The following is a 12,041-nucleotide window of genomic DNA, read 5'->3' as shown; positions in this document are numbered from 1 at the left end:
AAAAAAAACAATCACAGAAATTTAAATCAACATTTCTGTTGTCAGAACAGAGAATTGACTCAAATTTATAAGACTACAAGTCATTCCCCAATTGATAAATGATCAAAGCATACAAACAATTTTCAGACGGAAGAAATTAAAATCATTTCTAGTCACGTGAAAAAATGTTCTAAATCATTACTGATTACAGAAATGCACATTTTAAAAACTCTGAGGTACTACTATATACTTCTCAGATTGGATAAGATGTCAGGAAAAGATAATGATAAATGCTGGGATGGGGATGTGGGAAAACTGGAACACTAATACGTTGTTCTGGAATTGTTAACTGATCCAAGCATTCTGGAGAACAACTTGGAACTATGCCCAAAAACTTGCCAAACTGTGCACACGCCTTTATCCAGTAGTGCCTTTACTGGGTCTGTACCCCAAAGACGACATAAAAAAGGGAAAAGGACCCACATGTGCAAAAATGTTTATAAATTTTTACAAAGTGGCAAAAAAAAAAAAAAAAAAAAAAAAAAAAAAAAAAAAAGAAACAGTGGATTGCTTCTCAATTAGGATATGGCTGAATAAGTTATGGTATATGAATGTTATGGGATATTATTGCTATGTAAGAAATGATGAGCAAATTAATGTCAGAAAAGCTTGGAAGAACTTACATGAACTGGTGCTAAGTGAAGTGAATAAAGCCAACAGACATTGTACAAAGCAACAAGATTATGTGATGATCAACTGTGATGGACTTGGCTCTTTCAACAATGAGGTGATTCAGATCCATTGCAATAAACAATGTAGAATAACTATCTAATTAACAACATGCTCATGTAAAAATAGCCACAAATTCAATGCAAAATTACATACAAAAACAGTAGGCACTTAATAATTTTGGAAGTATTTCCTCATGAGCTCAAAACTTGCACACAAAAACAATGTGTGAAGAATTAAAATTAATAGGTTCATGAGATCACAGACCTAGACTTAAAAGAAACTTAAGAAGCCATGCAAGTCCAATCAATGTCTATTTTACAGGAGAGGAAACTGAGGTCTGGAAAAATTAGATGACATACCTAAAATTACACGAGTATAAAGCATCAGAAATAGAATCCATACTAAAATACTCTATTGTCACATTTTTTCCACTAAGCCAAGTTTCCTACTTACATCATGAAAAAAATTCAAAATATCAAAATGCTACAATATTTCCTAATTAAAAAAATTTCCATTTATAGATCAATGCTTTATTTTTTATTTTATTTTTTTTTTATTTAATAGCCTTTTATTTACAGGTTATATGTATGGGTAACTTTACAGCATTAACAATTGCCAAACCTCTTGTTCCAATTTTTCACCTCTTACCCCCCCCCCTCCTCGAGATGGCAGGATAACCAGTAGATGTTAAATATATTAAAATATAAATTAGATACACAATAAGTATACATGACCAAACCGTTATTTTGCTGTACAAAAAGAATCAGACTCTGAAATATTGTACAATTAGCTTGTGAAGGAAATCAGAAATGCAGGTGGGCATAAATATAGGGATTGGGAAGTCAATGTAATGGTTTTTAGTCATCACCCAGAGTTCTTTCTCTGGGCGTAGCTGGTTCAGTTCATTACTGCTCCATTGGAAATGATTTGGTTGTAGATCAATGTTTTAAAGAAAAAGGCCACATGTTCTGATATTTCTCTCCTTAAGAGAAAATCTTTTACATTATTCTATGAGAGATGAATAAAACAGTCCACAGGACATTTTAAAATAAATCTTTAAAAGATTTTTTTAATTTAGAAAAGTATTCAAAAATCAGGTTATAATGCTACTTTCAGACACAAAAATAACTATGTAACAGATAGGAGATCTTGAGAATATAACTAAAAGCAACTACTCTGAAACATAACTGGCGGTTCTTTAACCAATGACTTAGAATGTGAAGAGCTTATTTAGTTTTGATCTATGGATCCATAAATCTCATGTGCCGCTTGGGGAGCGAATAGTTTGAAAGTTGGCTATCAATATCCCTATCAGGCATACAACTGAGCATGGGCAAAATGTACAATTTTAAAGTGATTATATAGATGTAGATATATATTCCCATGCTTCACCTTCAATTACCTTACAGGTTGTGTGACTCAGGGCAAGTCACTTAAATCTCATGCTATTCCCAGACAATTTATAGTCTGAGAATAGTTATTACTCTGCTTTGGTAAGGGAGTTTCCTCAAAGGGTCTTCCCTACCCAAATGAAATTAATGAGACCATGTTTTGAATCAATGATTTAGCTGTCAGGGCTTGTATGCTGTCAGTTAATAAACATTTAAGTACATACTATATGCCAGCAATGAGTACAAAACAGCTTGGATAAAAACAATATCCAATTTGAAGTTTAAAAAATTATCAGCATTTCTTTCTATTCAACATACAAAGAATTATTGTGGTAACTAGAATTTTAAATGTGGAAAAGCAAAACAAAGTGACATACCGAAATGATACATCCTATCAATTGTCATCAGAGTTACACAATCAACAAAAAATAATACTTTTCAGGGAATATTTTCAACTGAAGCAATGTTGCAATTTCAATAAACAAAAGGTTACAATTTCAAATTTAATTCAAATCTATTTTTGCTTATGATCTTTCTGCTAATTATTCCTTGGTTGCAAAATAACACTTTTCAAACTACAATTGAGTTAATTAGTTTAATGCCTAAGCCCTATGCAGAGAGGCAGCAATGCCTAGAAGGTAGATGTCAAAGCCAAAAAGATCTAGATTTTTAGTTCTACCTCTAACACATAAATGCCTGTAAAGAAAATTTTGAAGACAATATTCATTGGTACGGGTTTGTTCACCAAGGAAATCACTGATCCAGTTTCTAGGCCCTATTCAAATTTTAAAATATTCAGCTAACCATCAAACTCCATTATCCAAAATTCCAAATACTTCTATACCTCATTTTTAGACATTCAAAAATCCAAAATTAATTACCAAACGCGATTTGTCTTCAACAAGCATGAAATTTGAAAGGGCAATTTAAACTGAGACTTCAACATGAGATTGTTACCTATTGTTGAGCTTGAAGTCTTCTAAGGACCTTTCCATTTACATACAATCTCCAAAATATTTTTTCACTCCAGCTTTTAAAGCTGAGGATATGATGAGAACAAATTCATCAAAACTATGGATGTTTAGTTGTTCCCTTTCCCAAGTGTCCTAAAAGTTTAAAGCTCAAAAAAGGGGGAAGGAGGTAGATAAGAATTATGAAGCAATAGGTTGGAATGGAGGAGAGAAAAGAGTGGGTAATTTTAAAAACCTCTACAAAGCATATTCCCAGTCGGTTTTCAAACACAATAGATTAATTTTACAACAAATCTTTCTAGGATCTAAGCAATTTATTGAATTGTACTTTGCTTCCAAAAAACACAGCATCTCCATTCTAATGCAGATAGGTTCATTCCTATTCCTTGAAAACCCATAGAGATCAGCTTCTGGCGCCCAGAAGCCACCCAAACTAGGATCTTAGCTAAATTCACTCTCCGCAACAGAGGGCAATTTCAAATATTTCTTTTTCTGAGTACTAAATTCACAATGACCTAATACGATGCTGCCTCACCTTCGCTATCACCAAGTCACACGCAGGAAACAGGGTTTTATCAAATCTAAACGTTTACCCACTAATATGATCGCTCAAGTTTCACACACACTTTAACTAGAATATCTGGCAGTGTGATAGCTGTCCAGATACTGTGCCGTTCTTCCTAAAGGAAATATACGTATGTCACCCACCCCGGGAGAAATGGCCTGGTCACCTACGAGAGGCCAGCTCTTGCAGTATTTCTCGTAGACAACGTCTGACTGGTTGGGTACCACGTGAAAAACCGCAGCAGAAAAAGCTCTTCCGGGGAATAGCAGCCCCGAGGGTCACGTGCAACCCGCCGGAACCTGCTAGGAGCTCCGCGGGAGAGGTGCAGCGTTCTGTTACCGTAGAGACCACATAAAGCTTCAAAGCCCTCCTGGTCCCGCCTCCACGCTAAAAGCCGTCACCCCGCCCCCATTCACTTTCCCGGCAGCCCACAAGCGGCGTCGTGCCCAGGAGCAAGGAGTAAAGCTGCAGGGCTTAGCCACAAGATTCAGCTACATAAGCTACCGCAAAAGCCATCATAGCATGCGCGGACACAACTCGAGTGGGTTCGAAAGTTCTTACAGGATCCACGTGTCGGTTCTGCGACGGAAACCAGGCCAGACGAGCTGTTCCCTACACTTTAACTTCAAAAGGATCAGCATTTCGATTGTTGCCTCCCTTCTCAGCTGCCATCATCCTATTCTAGCTAAAGTGCTGGATAGAAGGAACCACACCTAAAATTCTGCAAACAGAGGCCCCAGAATCCTAAGGAGAAACTAACCACAGTAAAAATCTTACAACACTTTTCCAGCTTTCAATCACAAGAAATCACTATTTACTCCATTCTTCATAAGCACAAAAGAAACCCTAACTACTGGAAGAGCAGAAGGGTTGGGGGAGGTTTTATTCACACCCCACCCCTTCACCTAAAAGATGTAGGGAGCAGGTGAAGATAGATGTGTCCTCTCCGTCAGTTAGAGTGCAGCAGCAGCCTGAGACTGCCCCCACAGATGGAAAGGCAAAATAGCACCTCCTCTCCCCACCTGTTTTCCCAGCCCTCACTCATCAGCACCTACGAGCTATCAGCCCTTTGTTTACTAAGGTTCCCACTCAGAAGTAGCTCCATTCCTCACCAGATAACAGCCGACGGCTCCTTCTTTCTACACTGGCTACTCCCCAGAGAGTCAGTTCTGGCTTTACACGTAAGGAGATGCGTGTGCACAGGTGTCAAAGCCACGCTTCATTTCGGCCAGAAAACAGGATTATCAACAACCCCTTTCTGCGATTCAGATGCCTGATATGGAGCCTAAAGCACTTATAGTTCAAAGCGTTGCCTACAATCGCAACAGACTCACACTCCACAAAGTGTCGTCACGCAGACCGTGCCACGCCGCGCAGCACCCCACGCACGCGAGGGCAGGGCCGCGCCTAGGGCGCTTCTCACCCCGCCCGCCTCGTGGCCGATCCCTTTGGCGTCGATTTTTCCAGTTCGTCAGAACAGCAGTCCGGAAGTGGGAACGGGGGCGCGCAAGAGGTGTCATGCGCAGTCTCGATCGGGGGCCTGGAACGCGCGCACCCAAGGCTGCCCCCGCGTCGGGCCCGGCCTGGGTAGGGCGCGCGAAGCTCTCACCGCCGAGTGCTTCGGCAGAGTAAAAAAAAACCCAAGAGCTTCGAACTCTCGAAAGCCCCTATCGCGCCAGTACTAAACAAATGCCCTCCACCCAGGCCCGAGAGTTACCGTGCAGGGAGCGGCAGACCTCACCCCGAGTCCTTCACATCCCGCTGGGGGCGGGTTATTCCGTTCCGCTCGCACACCGTGTGTCTGCAGCCAGCTGAAGAGACTGCGCGCGCACCATCAACCCCCTCCCACGTCACCGCGCACGCGCTTCCGCCCCATACCACTGCGCAGACGCATAATTCTCGGCGCGAGGCTCCTTGCCCACCCCGCCCCCCCCACCCCACCCCACCCCTAGTTCCAAGAGGCCAAACAGACCAGCAGATGCGACTAGGCCCTCAGACCCGCCCCGCAGAGCAGAGGGTCTCCTTTTTCCCCAGTTCTCTGCGTCCCGGGTCCCAATGCTGAAGCTTCTGGAAACGGGAGGGGCGGGGCAGGCAAGACGCACCCCGATTCCCTCAGCCTTACACACGAAGTCTTCGTGGGAGCTGGGGAATCGTCGCTGGTCCTGACCTCCCAAGCGCGCCTACCACGCACTCCTCCGAGCTTTGCCCGGCCAGCCTGCGCTCCCCCATCCCCGCCTGCCCCCATCCCCGCCAGGGCTCAACCGACCCCTACTCCCCAAACACCCTTCAATTGAGGAAGGGCTTTGCAGCCCCAGCGTGCGAGTCGCCTTGGCCTGCGCCAGAACCAATGGAAAACTTAAAAGGAGTGGCCTTGGGGGCCTGGTAATAGAACTAGCTGAGAGGTCATAGTCAGCAGTTGTGGCAGAGGCGGGTCTTAAGGCTCTCCTCCCGGGAGAACCAGGGATGAGTATCTGGGAAGAAAGGGATTTGCCACTAAATTCCATCTTCGGATAGGATTATACCAAGAACAATGGTTCTAAAAGCCAGAAAAAACTGCCAATAAAAATGGAGGAAAAATATTCTGCAAAGCACAAACATATTCCTCGATTTACTTTAATTAGTATCATACCACTTGACTAGTTAAATTTGGATAAAATAGCCTTAATTCGCAAATATACATATACATATATACATATACATATATATATTTTTTATACATGCAAAAATATTGGCGAGCTGGTTTTCTTGGAAAGGTTATAAATGGGATGGGAGGGGTGGGAAGAGAGAGATTTCATAAAATAACATCTATATTAGAATTATGCGGATGAGAAATAGGATCATGCTAAAGAAATAACAATATATAGCGATATGAAATCCTTCTGAATTTGGGGCATTTAAGTAATAATTCATGTTTGCTGGAATTGTTCTTTTCAATAATCAAATCTTGCACATTTTAACTTGAGAAAAAGTTCAAATGTTCACATCAAGATGTGAATTTCTTAATATGCATTTCTTATCTATGGACAATCTCCAAAAACAAATTTTTTTGTTACCTAACACTCAATTCATTTACTATATGTGGCTGAAAGACTAAACAATGCTCATCAAGTAGGCAATCAAAAGAGAAAAAAAACTAGCTGAAAAAAAATTGTGTGGGTCAAATCTGCAAACTTAACTTGAATTATCTGAGTACCGCATATGAATTCTTCGCAAAAAAAAATTTTCATATTTGTTATTCCTATTAAGTATACATAAGATGAGGCAATCAATCATGCTTACATTTTTAATGGAATTTATGGACTTTTAAAAATAGATTTTAAAATAATTCACTGGTAATTAATTTTTTAAAATTTAATTTTAAATATTCCCAATACATTGCAGTATGTTTCTTCCTAAAAAGTAGTTTTAGCTGCTGGATTAAAATCTGAAAGTGCATATATATTCATTATATTTTCTAGCATAGAATACTCCACCTGATTTACTGTAATCAATTCCATGCTTAAGCCCCCTCTATCCTTTCCCTCCTTAAATATTAGCAATTCCATCCCCTTCTGAAACCCCAGTTTCCTAGCGTTCTTTCCCTAAATATGTGAGTGTACTGTGAATACATTTGAATCATGAATATAGTCCATCATAAATTAAAATTTCTGCTTAAAAAATTAAGGAGGGATCAAAGGCAAAATACTTTTTCAAGTAACAAAACATTGAAGTCCAATCTTATTAATGTCATTCCCTATTACATGGTTATGGATAATGCCTTCAATATGCACCCACAGGGTCATAGTTTTAGAGGGAAAAAACATCTATGATGAAGATAACCCGGCTTAATCCCTTGCTCTAAAGGCTCTAAAACACATACTACGGAAATAGCTTTCTAAATGGTCTAAATGGTCCCCTTATCTCGAGTCCAATTCATCCCTCCAATCAGGTGCCAAAGTAATCTTCCTAATAAGAAGTCTTAACCACTTCACCCCCTTAATTCCAATGGTTCTCAATTACATTCAGAATTAAAACAAAATTTGGGGAGCATTTAAAGCCTTATTATTTCCAAGATCAAATACAACCCTCTATCTCTGCACTCGGTGCCTTTTTAATGGCTATTCCCTCTATCCTGAAATACACTCCCTCTTCAATGCTTATTCTTTGATTCCCTAGATTGCTTCAATACTCCATTCAAATCCAACCTTGTGCAGGAGACCTTATTTTCCTGCAGTCCTTCCCTATAAAATTACCTTCTATTTACACTGTAATCTATGTTGTCTGTATGTAATTATTTGCATGTTGTCTCCATCAGAATATGAACAAAAGACTGCTTTTACCTTTCTAAGTGCCAGTACTTAGAACAATTTGCTCATACTAGTGCTTATTCATAAATGCTTGTTGGCTGACGACCTACTTCATTTTACCAAAGAGGAAAATGAGGAACAGGAGAAATGACTTGCTCAAGTTCATACAGATATGGAGCAGAGCTAGAATGTGAATCCCAATCTAGTGGCAATTTCACTGTATCATATTTATTCTCTAGATGTCTAAACATTTCCACTTCAAAGAATTGTTTACAGTTGGAAGAGATATCGCCAAATGGATTCCCAATACAGTATATATGAAAAATGTTTATCCATTCTTTGTTTGAAAATTTACACTAAGGTGAAACCTACTGCCTCCTATCATAATCCATTTAGTTGTGGATAGCTCTAGATGTTAGGAATATTTTCCTAATACTAAACTTAAATTTGCCTCCTTGCATTTGCTTTAGTAATATTCTTAAAGTGAAACCTATAGCTCTAATCCCTTTTTTACATTATAGCACTTCAAGTATTTGAAGACAATTATGTTCTATCCCCATGCTCTTGCCTTTCCAGCTTTTCTACAGGCTACATATCTATAGTTTCTTTAATGAACCTCCATATAACATGGACTCAAAGCCCTTCATTATTCTGATATCCCTACAGATGGCCTTCCTTATTAATGTCCTGTCTGAAATGAAATTCAACAAATAAATTTTAATCCATGTAACTCTTCATCAGATTTTTTGCTGCACTTGCCTATCCTTCCAATCAGCCATTTTTATTGATAATACCACCATTCTACTAACCTAGAGGGAAAATCTAGCATAATCTTTCTCTTTCTTCCTCTTTGGCTAGCAAGTTGCCACATTTTGACAATTCTATTCACTCTCTTAGATTCATTCAATAGAAAATATCTATGAAGACTTTATTGTGTATTATTCATTAAAGCTATACTTGCGAAATTAAGTGTAGTTTAATAAGGAATTAAGGGATGTATTGAAATCTCATGAACTCAATGCCTGATTGTGTAAAACAAATGATTGTAGCAAAGGCACATGTTGGAATGCTTATATCAAATTATTCTTTCTCCCAGTTAACTCGAATTGCACCATATCTATCATTGATGATATCCTCTATATTTACTTGTTCATACTGTTTTGTAGCCTACTTACACTAACATGTGCATCTCAATTTCCTTTTCAGAGAAGGAACTCCAATTTCAATTTTTTTGAAGTCTGTAGTGTTCTTTAACTTGCTGGCATATAACATTACTAGGAAAATACTGGCTTTAAAGAAAAAGGAAGAAGCTTGTTTGTTTCAGGAAGAAGTATGAGGTCAGTATTTTTAAAAACTTGGCACTTTCCCTCAGACAATACAATCTGCATCTTCTATTCCTGTTCAGTTCTAGGCCCAGCATATTTATTTGCACTCTCTGTCTCTCATTCTTTCAACAACCATTTATGCAGCATTTTTATCTGTCAGATAAAAGGGATACAGAAAAAAGGAAATATCCTTGTCCACAAAGGACTTATATTCCTTTTCATAGACATACATATTTATAATATATACAAACTAATGCTTAAGTCCATTAAACAGGATCAAATATAAAATTGGTTCTAAGAATGAAACAGAAAACATTTTCTTTACAAGCCATCTTTTCACATGGTAGTAAGTATGAACTTTAGTCCAAGTCAAAAGTTAAGTGGAAAAAATTTAAGTACTAGCATTGTATAATTAAAACTATAAAACTACAAGGTTTAACTGACTGATTTCATGACTAAAATTACATTCTAGGGATGTGATCAACAGGAGAAAGTTTTTATGCAAAAGCATTCCTAATACTCATGATAGAAAAAAAAACTAGAAATAACTCATATCTAACAATTATTATATATGAAGGTAATGGAGTATTATTGGACAGGAGAAAAATATGAAGAATATTATGGATCAAATATAGGAAACCATTGAAGATCAAGTGGAAGAAAAACAATATGCTATGATCCATATCCAAGGGTGCATCTAGAGTCACTTTGAAAGGCTAGTGAGAGCCTACTGTTAAATTGTCAGTATAGCATTGTGTTAACACCTCAGAAAGCAGCAAACTACAAAATGATTATTTTGTTGACGACTAGACATAAAGTGATGGAGAAAATGCTAAGTATGAAGATTAAACTTAAAAGTATGTCAAATGGGGGAGATGGTTTGGGGGAAGTCGAGTTTACTATGCTAGAGCTTGGGGATAAGTAGACAGTCCTTGTCCTTTAAAGACCCTAGAATGTAAACCATCTTCTCCATTTTCTCCACTCAAAAATTTGTCATCTTCATTACCTGGATTATCCTAATTGCCTTGAAACTTGTAATTTAGCCATCTGTTTTTCCCTTCTCTGATTTATTCTTCACATATCACAATCTACCAAAATTATCTGCCTAATACAAAAAGCTTACTGTGTCACTTGCTCAAAAAGCTTCACTAATATTCTACTGCCTAAATGGTAGAAGAAATTTTCTTAGCCTATGACTGAAAGCCTTGAATAATTTGCCTTCAATTTATTTTTCCAATTTTATTTCAGCATATATGCTTCCAAACACTCTTGAGTTCAAGCAAAACTTTACTATTGGGCTATCTGAGGTTGCTATGGGCTTGCTCATCTCCCAGACCTTTTCAAATAATGTTGCTCAGTCCACTCACAAAAAGTATAACATGGTCTTTCTTTTCTTTATCTACTTTCAAGGCCCAACTCAAACTCTAATTCTGTTCTCATTATGCCAAAAATAAAAATTGTCTTATTTTATCTCAATCTCTCATGTAGTTATCACATTCTACCTTGTATCATGTTCATTAGAGTAAATATTATATCCCTCTTATTAGAATATAAATTCCATGAAAGTAAAAAATACATATCTTCATCTTTTTATATTTGGTGCCTTGTACACAACAGAAAATTAATAGACATCTGACCATATGAATATCCACTAGCTGGCCCTATTCTTGTTTCTCCCCTTTTCCCCCCTTTATTCTCTCAAACTGCATCAGTTTATAATCATTGCTGTCAAGCTTTTCTTCCATATTTCAATTCATGTCTTAATTTTTTCTTTCTTGTGGCAAATCTACACTGAGATCTTCATTATACAATTCAATTTGACAAGCATGTAATAAGTTCCTATTATGCACAAGGCATTATTTTAAGCAATAACAATAAAAATACAAAAATGAAAAGTTTAATTTCTCAAGACACTTAAAATACCTGAGTATAAATTATGTGATAACAGAACTATAGTTAACCCTTAGAAGGCCATATTTGGATTTCTGTATTTAGTGTGGGTTACCATATTTTGGGAAAGATATTGAAAAACCTGAACCAAACAGGTAAAGGGGCTTGAAATGAAGGCATCCATGGAATGGGGATACCTACTAGAAGAATATAAGACCTGAGGAAGTGAAGAGTATGTAGAATAATTAAGTTTGTTTGGTGTGGTCCTAGAGGAAAAAGTAGGATATAAGGGAAAATGTCCTAATACAGAGAATTCTAATAAAGTAGAATGAGCTACTCAGGGAGGTACTGGTTTTCCCCTCATGAGAGGTCTTCAAGGAAAGGCTAGATAAAACACATTATGTTTGGGGGGGATGGGGAAGGAGGGAGAAATGGCCTTGGAAACCTAATCTCATTCAGATTCCATTCAAGTGGGAAATTACACCATTATAAAACTGCATAAAACCTATGCTTAACACAATAGCTTATATCTAATTAAGTAAGCACTTCATAAATACTTGTTGGTTGAGTGATAACCCACTCAAGAACTTGTTTAATAATTTATTTGATTTGTTGATTTTCAAATTAATGACGGCCTAGAAGTTTCCAACCCTTTTAATGACAGGATTGTCTTTTCACTTCTTAGAAAGGAAAAGATACCTTTGAAAGGGATGAAGCAGAGCACAGAGAACTGTTGCAGACAGCATGAGACTTGGGTGAGGGGAGCTGAACCTTCCAAGTAGTTACTGATACTGCAATAAACAGAACTAGCCTTGAATATTATTGATGTCACAGAGGATCCAAGGCCTATTATGTAAAGAGAACTATGAGAGAGATACAACATAGTTGAAAAGAAAAATATA

General features: G+C 37.8%; 1 protein-coding gene across 14 annotated transcripts in view; it reads right to left on the bottom strand.

The window, feature by feature from the left end:
* The window catches only part of MGA (MAX dimerization protein MGA), a 224,311-nt gene that overhangs the window by 94,792 nt on the left and 117,478 nt on the right, over positions 1-12,041 (bottom strand). For 5 of the 14 annotated variants that reach the window (XM_031952125.1, XM_031952138.1, XM_031952139.1 and 2 more), the window contains exon 1: positions 5,356-5,507. The exons of 7 other annotated variants lie outside the window; for them this stretch is intronic. The gene's annotated coding sequence lies outside the window, so the exon portion shown is untranslated. 2 more of the 14 variants (XM_031952134.1, XM_031952135.1) reach the window with 2 other exon arrangements.

Source organism: Sarcophilus harrisii, chromosome 2, assembly GCF_902635505.1.
Source record: "Sarcophilus harrisii chromosome 2, mSarHar1.11, whole genome shotgun sequence".
NCBI lineage: Eukaryota > Metazoa > Chordata > Mammalia > Dasyuromorphia > Dasyuridae > Sarcophilus > Sarcophilus harrisii.
Note: the sequence above shows the minus strand (reverse complement) of the source record. Positions and strands in the feature narration are given on the sequence as shown.